Source organism: Notamacropus eugenii, chromosome 2 (assembly GCF_028372415.1).
Source record: "Notamacropus eugenii isolate mMacEug1 chromosome 2, mMacEug1.pri_v2, whole genome shotgun sequence".
NCBI lineage: Eukaryota > Metazoa > Chordata > Mammalia > Diprotodontia > Macropodidae > Notamacropus > Notamacropus eugenii.
Genome location: NC_092873.1, coordinates 118,428,244 through 118,435,780, shown reverse-complemented (window position 1 = coordinate 118,435,780; position 7,537 = coordinate 118,428,244). Strand labels below are relative to the sequence as shown.

The window sequence follows — 7,537 nt, the reverse complement described above, 5'->3', positions numbered from 1 at the left end:
ATGGCAAACCACTCCAGTGACTTTGCCAAGAAAACTCCAAATGAGGTAACAAAGTCAGACATGGGCCCCCTCCCATTATCTCCTTCTATCATCCTTCCCCTTTTCTCCCTTTCCTTGTTCTCTTCTTTCCCCCCCTCACTCCTCCCCTCCTCCCCCCTCCCCACCCTTCCCTCCATCTTTCCCCCTCCCTCCCTTCCCCGGCCTAGATGATGCCATGGTAGAGACAGGCTGACGATGCCACAGAGCCTGCCGAGGTGGACATCACGGGGCTGTGCCAGAATATGCTCTCCAAAATGGCCTTGTATCTGATAGGCGAGTTGACAGCCACCAGGGAAGACTGTAAACTTCTGGAAAATGTGAACAAACTGACTAGATTGAAGTATCTAGAAATGAAAGATATTGCAGTAAACCTAAGTAGAAACCTAAAGGATTTAAACCAGAAATATGCAGCATTTCAGCCTTAGCTGGACCAGATCACTTTCATCGAGGAGCTAGTAGCAGCTCTTTAGCAGGCAGCTTTCAAATTGGATGCATATTCAAAGAAGCTAGGAACAAAGTACAAGAAGTTAGAAAGGCAATGAAATACTTCTTTTGCACAAAGAATGTTTTATAAAAGCTGAAATAAGCAGAATGGAACCCATCACTATGCTTCAGTTCCTCAAAGGAAGCGGTGCTGCTGGTGAAAGGAGAATCCCAGCCCCCACCTCTGGTTGGATGTGTAACTCTGGCCACCCTCGATGTTTTCCTAAACCTGTACCTCCTGGAACCCTATCTTATAACGTGCTTTGCTGGACCAAGACTCAGAAATCAGGATCAACCTTGGCTAGAGCAGACACAGATGAGAGGCTCTTGTCTCCCTGTCTCCTTCCATCCTCCCTCTTCCCTAGGCCACCCAGCCCCTCATAAATCTGTTCTTGATCTTAAATAATAAATGCCGACCCATGAAAAAAAATGGCCAGATGTGACTGAAACAACTGAACAACGAAAGACGTAAGGTCTGAAACAAAGGTTGGAGCCATTTCACTCTGCAAGAATTCCTATTGTTATTATTCTTTTTGCCCTTTTGGCAGTCTGATGAGGTCTGTGATGAGGTCTTAGAATAATGTTTGCAAATGCATAAACTAGAACAAAGCACATAAGATCACAAAGAAAAGAAATTTTGTTGAAATACAGTTATCAAAATATTTTTAAAAAACAAGTTCATGGATCTCACGTTAGCTATATCCTTCTCAAGTCAGACTATATTTGTGACGATGTATTACATATTGGGTATGACATTTTAGAAAAGACACTTGAACTTGTTCAGAAGATAACTGAGGGAGGGAGAGGGTCAGAGAGCATGCCAAATACAAGTTGAAAGAACAGGACAGGTTGATGAAGAAACAAAAATTTAGAGAGACCATGATAACCATCCTATGTTTCAAGGCACCTAGGTGATGCAGTGCATAGAGTATGGAATCAGGAAGAACCAGGTTCAAATCTAGCCTCAGGCATTTATTAGTTATGTGCCCTGGGCAAATCACTTAATTTCTGTTTATCTCAGTTTCCTCATTTGTAAAATAGTGAAAATAATAGCATCAGAGGAGATAATATTTATAAAGCACTTAGAACTATGCCTGGCATGTAGCATGAGTTCAATAAATGTATGTTTCCTTCCTCCCTTTCTTCCTTGAAGGGTTGCCATGTGGAAACTGAATCAGAAGTTTTGTTTTTTTTATTTTTGACTCCAAAGGAAGAGCTAGAAATGCAGAATAGAAACTAAAGAGAAACAAATTTAGATTTGGTATTAGATACAACTTCTTAACAATTGATGTTGCCTCATTATGGAATTAGCTGCTGTGGGAAGCAATGGTTTCCCTCTCCTTGGAGGTCTCTAAGCAGAGGATGTGTAACTGCTTGTTGTTATAGATGGGAATAGGACATAGGTTGAGTGTGCCTAAGTGTACCCCTCTGGGGTAGACCCATTAATGGTAATGCTCGCTCCATACTGTATTGGTACTCCCAGCTCATGCTCTGTACCTAGCTGTGCTTGTAGCATATATTAAAGAAAGGATTCTTGGTGAGTTATGGATTTGACTAGGTCCCATTCCAGCTCTTCTTGGATACTGTGATTGTATATGATTTTGTTGAGATGAATAAAGCAAGGGTTCCAAAAGGCACAGTGAGGTGGGCTAGGAGATGGGTGAGTCAGGCTGAAGAGAGAAGGGACATAATAGGGATGAAACTTCAGGAAGAAGAAATATGGCACAAAACTGGGACCTAGGACAATGGAACTGGATGAATAGGATTTGGGAAACAGTAGGACCTAAGGAAGGTTGTAGGGAGATGCTCCATTGATAGGGGGCTTACCAAATAAATTGGTATCAGACATTGAATTAGGATGGGATCGTCAATACTTTGGTGCTCTGGAGAGCTTCTTTAGCATAGACTCTAATTAGCTTGGTCCACTAATTTCCTATCCTTCTCCTTTCCCCTTAGCTACTCTCCTCATAGCATGCTCAAACCTTTCCTCATGCCTTTGGCCACATAGCTCTCTCCAACATAATGTCCTCTATCATCTTTTCATTTACTGATAGTCTACTGAATAACCTTCAAAGCCCATTTTGGTTGGAACATAGAACATATGAAGTTGTGGAATAGGAAATAAATCTCAAGAGTCAAATTAAGGAAGACTTTAAATTCACAAACAGGATTTTTTAAAAATTGAGGTGGCATGTTATAAGGTACAGAGATGGACCTTATGATTTCTATCCCAGTTCTACGATTCTACCATAATTAGAATAATCTTAATCATCATTTTTATCTTGTCCTCATTCACATCAGTGCCGTTATCATGGTCATCATCAACCAAATGGCACTAAATTTTTTCTTTTTTTTCTCCTTCCAGGAATACATCAAAGCAAACCAGCCCAGGCACTTAAAATGTGCCATGTGAATCTCAAGTCATTTTGCTTTAATACATCTAGAAGCCTTATGTGTTTCACCAATGGACATATATGGCTCTTCCCTCTATAGCTATGAGTCACACCACACTCCTGGGTTGGGAGAAATTGTTTTGTCAGCTTTGTCCTACATTGAACACCTGGTGAGAGCTGGTGCTTGAGAGTATGAGGGAGGGTGGGGAGAGAAAGCCACATCTTAGACCTAAGTTTGTGCATGTCATCTCCCTGGTGGTTAGCAGTAACCTCACAGCTTTGCCTTTTTTGTGGTAGAGTCTGGGCTTTGGTGCCTTGATTCGAAAGATGCCCTTGTAGTCAGAAAAACATAGAGAAAAACCACTGCTCAGTAATACTAGGAGCTGAACTTCCCTTATCTCTTTTCTGTCTTTCCAGAGGAGATATGTCAGGCAAATGCTGATGTCTATAATTGACATTTTTTTGCTTCAAATTTGCAAAGCATCTTACATGTATTATCTCATTTAGATCTTACATCAATTATTTGAGGTAGGTTATTATTCCCATTTTATAGAACAACAAATTGAGATTCAGAGAGAGGAAAGATGTGTCTATAGTCTTATAAGAAAGATAGGCAGGATTTGAAGCCAAATCTTCTGACTGGCATTCTACTCTCTGAGTCATGATCTCAGCATCTCTCAGCACTTAATACCTTTTCACAAATAATGAACCCATCAATTAAACAATTAGGTGGCTGCTATGTGCTTAGCACTGTCCTAGGTAGGATCAGCTCTATTTTGCAGATAGATAAGTGGAATCACAGCTAATAGAATGGGATATACACAACTAGTTAGATGAGTCAGGTTAATGACAGAAATGGGATCAAACTGTGGGGTCTGATTTCAGTGACTTTGTGACTTCATCACTGATTCAGTTGTGTAGGGAATTCACAGTGAGAAACTCTCTCTACCAAAACAGAGAGCCACCCACTCTACAACTCTTGGTTTGAGGGAGTTGCCTGAAGGTCCTGAGAAGTTAAAGTTACTTGCCCAGAATCATACAGTCAATATGTGTTCCCTACCTCTGATTTCATTAGGGATATTAAATTAAATCAAAACCATAACTGTTTTGAAAAAAAAATTATCCTTTAATGATCTAATTAGCTGGTCAATATCAAGTTGGGGAATGAGGGAACAAGTATTTATTAAGTGTTTACTACATGCTAGGCACCATGCTAAATGCTTTACTAATTTTATCTCATCATATTACATCTATGTTATCATATGGGGTCATAAAATCATAATTTAGATGTAGAAGAGACCTTAGAAACCACTGGATCGAACCTCTTCACTTTACTGATGAGGAAACTGAGGCATAGGGGTGTTAAATGACCTGCCTAGAACTATACTATTAGTAATTGTCTAAACAGAATCTGAATTCAGATCTTTCTCACTCCAGGTTAAGTGGTCTAACCATTATACTACATTTCCCCCCTATTTGGGATCCTCCCCTCCCCTAGACCTCAAGGTTCAACCCCAAATCTGCCTCTACAATGAAGCCTTTCTTGACTCTCCCAGTCTACACATCTTTCCCCCACTTTCTCTGAGTTCCCTTAATACTCATTACTTGTACTTCTTATTTGACACATAGTACACTGGAAAGACTATGGAGAAGGAATGAGAGAGTTAAGGTTAAGACTTATCTCTGCTGAGTGACTGGGAAAATCACTTCAATTCCCTAGGTCTCAGCTTTCTAGTTATCTCTCAGGATGCCTTCTAACTCTACTGTAACTAATTTATCTGTTCATCTGTCTCTACCTATACTTATTTTTATGTATAAAGCAACAATGTGGTATATCACAAAGTATAGGAGGCAGAGCATCTGGGTTCAAATTCTGGATCTCCTGCTTTTTTATTTACATGACCCTGGAGTCCTTTTTCATTCGTCCTCAGTTTCTTTATTAATCAGATGAAAGGATTAGAATCGATACTATGTGAGGTTGCTTTTAGATCTTCATTCTAGGACTCATCTGTGTATTCTAATTATGTTTTTATTTGTATGTGTTCTTTCTCCCTATCTACACTGTCAGTTTTTGATGACAGGAATTGTTCCTTATACATGTATGTATTTCTCAGTAACACCTGGCACAGGATCTGCTCCATGGTCAATACTTAATAAATTTTGCTTGGATGAGTGAATGAATCCATGGATATCTGGTTGATTAATCTTTGTGGGATCTGCTTCATGACATTGTCTTTAACGATCTTTTTTTTTTTTTTTAACATTTTAGAAAAAACAAGTCAATCATATTTGACCAGCTGGGTGGTTGTGCATAGTAATAGTCTTAATTGAAGTTATCTAACATATCACCAACAAAACAGAACTTTCCATTTAGAAAAGCCAGCGGCTACTTGACACTTTCCAATCCCTCCCCAAACATTTGTGCGTAGAGACATCCCTCACCACGTAGCATAGTGTAAGCTTTGCGGGCTGCCGCATTGTTTCCACCATTACTTCTTTTTGAGGCTCACGTAGCCTGAATGTGAATCCCCAAAGATAGGTTATTTCCATGGGATTTAGAATCACCTTTCTGTCATCGGGCAAAGTTTGTGGGTGGCATGAGATTTGATATGTAGGAGTGGGAAAGAATGATTTGAGAAGCTCAGAGGATGCTTCTCAGAAAATCGGTCACTAACCAGTGAATGTTCCTTTGCTGCAGAAAAACTAGGCTCTCCTATTGACTCATCCTTGGACTTGAAGAAAGAGAAGAAGCTTACATGAAAGCCCCCTTTTGTACCGCTGGTTTCTGTTTGAACCCATGTAACTAACTGGGGGATTCTGCAGATCTTAGTTTTCCAAATGAGAGGCTCAAATACTGCCTATTTTACTAGGCTTGCTTCTTATCTCTCTTGAGTTCCTTCTAGATAAGATATTCTATGATTCTGAATTAGTTAGAACTGTTGACTTCATATACCTTTTATTAGAAATGAATGTTCTCCAAGGCATGTGGTCTCTGGAAAAAAGTATATGTTGGTGATAGGACTATTTTATTAAATTTTTTTATTCATGCTTTTTTATGTACACAATTATCCTTTCCCAATACCCTTCTCTCCACCTTAGGACCCTTTCTTATAATAAAAGTAGTTAAGCAAAACAAATCAATACCACAATTGGGTCTGACATAATATTCAATAATCCATACCCATAGTCTACCCCTTCTCTCCAAAGAGGGTGTTTCATGATAAAATTTAGTTAGGATTTTAAAATTTAAAAAAAAAAATCATTGCATGACTTTATCATTAACATGTTGACATTTTGAGAGAGAAAGTTTTCTTTACCCAAGTGTTTAGCAGAATTGTAAGGGATGGAGGGAAAGGAGGAAAGGCAGAAATCCAATGAGATCATTCAAAATGTAAGTAGGGCAGATAACCACCGGTGAAAACACTGACCAACATTGATAGAAGAACAAATTGTGAAACTCAAGTCCCAAAGTCTGTTCACATGGCACTCACTCCTCATTGGTGGATATCAATACCCTCCACCTGCAAGAGGGGCCAGGCAGAGTTGATGAGAGTGGGAGAGAAGAGAGCACCAGTCTCTTCAGTTTCTTTGACTTCTTTAGTCTCTTCAGACTTCAAGAACTGCTGGCTTCTGAAGCTTCTCAAGAGAGAAGATAGATTTTGGCTAGCCTATTTCGGGTTGCTGAAGGGAAATTAAGACTCTGGAAAGAAGCTGAAATGAGAGGAATTAGCCATCTCCATCACATTCCCTATTTTCAGCTTGCCAGTCTAGAGATTTTGGGGGAATTTTCCCTTGGCGGAGAACTGGGACTCCGTTGATTGAGTTGAGCTGCCTCTCTCCCAGTGGGACAGCTCCTTCTCTCTGTATTGTCTGTATATATTCTCCCACGTACACTTTCTCTTATCTCTGTTATGTTATTTATGCTACTGGGGGAGAGAGCAAAAGTGAGGACATTGAAAGGCTTTTGAATTGAAATTAATGTGAAAAGGATATGGGAGGAAAACTGGAAGAAAAATCTTTATATCAAACAAAGAAATAGCAGATATGCTATATGTCTGTTATGCTATAAATTGGTTTATTTGCTATGAACTTTTTGTGTTCATTGCAGAACTGGAATGTGGTGGGAAGGATGGCAAGTCTTGGATATAAAGCTTGGGGGTCTTACTTCCCCATTAAGAATAGTAATCAGACATTTAGCTTGAACCTGAAAACCATCTCCCCTACACTAATAATATTTATTGGAGCAGATAGATGTGATTCTAGCCTGGTACTCCCTCTCTCAAGAAGAGCAGAGTGGACAAACTTCTGGCCCTAACCACCTACTTCCCTTTCTGGCTGGAATTAAAGTCTCCCTTGGAGGAGAATTGGGGGAGAAGAGGCTGGAGATGTCTATTCTGCCTCTTTTCAAGTCACAACAATACACCCGCGTTACATGTGGAGGATAGCTCTCATTACATAGCTAAATTCACTCTGTCTATACAAAAGGGTGAAGGGAGAAAATTACTTTTGAATACTGGGTAGTACCTAAGGCAGGCAGGCAAATATGGAGTATACAGTAAGCAGCCTGTTGGCATTTCATTTCAGTATAAAAGGGGCAGAGGAATACTGAAAGGGAAGATGAG

General features: G+C 39.8%; 1 pseudogene; it reads left to right on the top strand.

Annotated features, from left to right (window-relative positions):
* The first annotated feature begins 233 nt into the window (after positions 1-233).
* LOC140523665 (biogenesis of lysosome-related organelles complex 1 subunit 2-like) lies at positions 234-581 on the top strand (annotated as a pseudogene).
* The last annotated feature ends 6,956 nt before the right edge of the window (positions 582-7,537 follow it).